We start from the raw sequence: 2,724 nt of genomic DNA, 5'->3' as shown, positions 1-2,724 counted from the left end.
GCGCGCGAGGGAGGAAGGGAAGGAAAGGAGGGAGAGAGGGAGAGAAAGTAAGGGAGGCAGAAGGGGGGGGAGGAAGGGAGAGAAAGAGGGAGGGAGAGGAAGAGGGAGAAGGGGGGGCAGAGAAAGAGAGGAAGGGAGAGAAAGGGGGGAAGAGAAAGAGGGAGAGAGGGGGGAAGAAGGGTGGGAGAGAAAGAGGGAGAGGGGGGAAGAGAAAGAGGGAGAAGGGCAGAGAAAGAGAGGAAGGGAGAGAAAGAGGGAGAGGGGGGAAGAAGGGGGAGAGAAAGAGGGAGAGAGGGGGAGGGAGAGGGGGGGGAAGAGAAAGAGGGAGAAGGGGGGAAGAAGGGTGGGAGAGAAAGAGGGAGAAAGAGAGGGGGAGGAAGGGAGGGAGTGAGGGAGGAAGAGAAAGAGGGAGAAGTGGGGAAAGAGAGAGAGAGAAAGAAAAAGAAAGAAAAGAAAGAAAGAAAAAGAAAGAAAGAGAGAGAGAGAGAGAGAGAGAGAGAGAGAGAGGGAGGGAGGGAGGGAGGGAGGTTTGGAAAACTGAGCCAGAAATATTTTTTTAAGAAAAAATGAGTGAGAGTGGGAGGACAATTAAAAAGTAAAAAAAAAAAAGCCTGAAATATTACAGGTATTCCTTGACTTACAACCACAATTGAGCCCAACATTTTTGTTGCCAAGTGCAACATTTGTTAAGTGACTTTTACCCTCACTTTATGACTTCTTTTGCCACTGTTGGTAAGTGAATCATTGCAATTGTTAAGTTAGTGACATGTTTGTTAAGTGAATATTTATTTGGATAGGTGTGGCTAGACACACAAGGAATTTGTCTCCAGTACAAAAGCATTGGAAAAAATAAGAGAAAATAAATAATAGTTTCAAAAAAAAGGAAAAAAAAGAAAAAAACATCCATATTCAACTGCAACTTCTTGCCTGCCGGTAAAAATATTTCTTGGGGTTTTTTGAAAGCAAGAGGGAGGAGGTGAAAAACTCCAGATTTTCCTCCCCTGCAACTCTCAATTGGGGCTACGAAGCACATTGGCTTCTTTTAAATGCACCCTGCTTATGCACCGTCTGGTTTCGCCATCTGCACTCGTCCCTGTGCCGTAAAAGCAAATACAAGTTGTGATTTAAAAACCATAAAAATCTACCCACAACTCCAGAGACGGAGAACGTGGGCGTGAGAAAAACCGATCACCACCAAACCGTTTTGCAAAAGACGTTTTGCAAAAAAGCGAAAATAGTTCCACCTGCCGTTGGGAGGGGAGGTGTTTTTGCTAGAAATTATTCCAAGATTAATTCCTCTTGGAGTTGCTCCTGGGAGGAGGGCTGTGTGTAAACGAGGTGGATCTTTGAGGTTGTCTTGTTTAAAAGCTCTTTTTTGAGCAGCTTTTTGTTTGAGCCAGGAAGGCTGTTCTGGCGGAAAAGGCCACACAGAGAACATGTGAAATGCAGAGAAGTGCCTGTCCCAGAGGGGGGAGGTTTTGCTTGGGGGAATTTAACCCTTCCGCATGATGAGCGCAGACACAGATTTCCTTGTGCAGGCCAGGCCAATTTCCTACCTTAAGCTGGGTGGACTTCAACTCCCAGAAATCCCCAGCCAGGAATTCTGGGAGTTGAAGTCCACAAGGTTTAAAGTTGAGATTTGAGAAACTGCCATATGGTAGACCAAGATCCAAACTATGAAATTGTATAAAAAAGCTTTTAAAAGTCTTGGGTCAGTACTGAGCCACGAATCGGAGCTTTAACTGCATGCCATGCATGGACCAAATTCTGGATGTCTCTAAATCAGGGGTCTCCAAACTTGGCAGCTTTAAGACTTGTGGACTTCAACTCCCAGAATTCTCCAGCCAGGAATTGAAGTCCTACAAGTCTTAAAGCTGCCATGTTTGAAGACCTCTGCTCTAAATGAAAGGATTAATCCCTTAAAAATTAGGTAGCTTTATCTGCTGGTGATGGGCTGATCAATAAATCCAATGACTTGGTCGGTTCGCCCACCTTCTGGAATCAACTCCCCTTGGAGCTCCGATTAGCTCCTGACCTTCGCACCTTCCGCCGGGAATTAAAAACTTGGCTTTTCACATCCCTTGACCTGGACTGATGATGGGGTTTTTAATTGGTTTTAAGGGTTAATTTTAAATTTTTTAGATTTTGGTCTTTATTTTATATTGTGGCTTGTGTTTTATTGTTGTGAGCCGCCCTGAGTCCATTGTGAGATAGGGCGGCATATAAGCCGGATAAAATAAATAAATAAATAAATATTATATTAGAAGATGCTCCGTCGATGGGTCTCTCAGCTCTGGACCTCTCCTTAGGCACATTTGCCCGAGAGATGGTTGATGGGGATTGTCAAATATGACATTGCTGTATAATTTAAATTAACCCCAAGGTTTGTCATGCCCCCCCCCCAATTTTTAAGCTTCAAAGACACATTTCTAGTATTGCAGTTCATTTGCTTGAAAACACCCTTGATACTGAGATCATGAGCTGTTTGTACAACCTTGAAAAAGGGATAATATAAACCCCTCCTGAATAATAAAAGGACAAATAAGGTAAGCCTGCCAGGAATTCACACCATCACTGGGTTTTTTAGAACACACATACACCAAATACCATGGCTGTGCACGTTTTCATTTATCTTTTCAATTTTTGCCTGGTCCAATAAACCTAATTGCCCAATTACAGATGTTATACATTTGGCTAAACTTATTTTACTATACTTGCCTGCCC

This window comes from Pantherophis guttatus, chromosome 12 (genome assembly GCF_059756535.1).
Source record: "Pantherophis guttatus breed Tessera chromosome 12, ASM5975653v1, whole genome shotgun sequence".
Taxonomy (NCBI): domain Eukaryota; kingdom Metazoa; phylum Chordata; class Lepidosauria; order Squamata; family Colubridae; genus Pantherophis; species Pantherophis guttatus.
Note: the sequence above shows the minus strand (reverse complement) of the source record.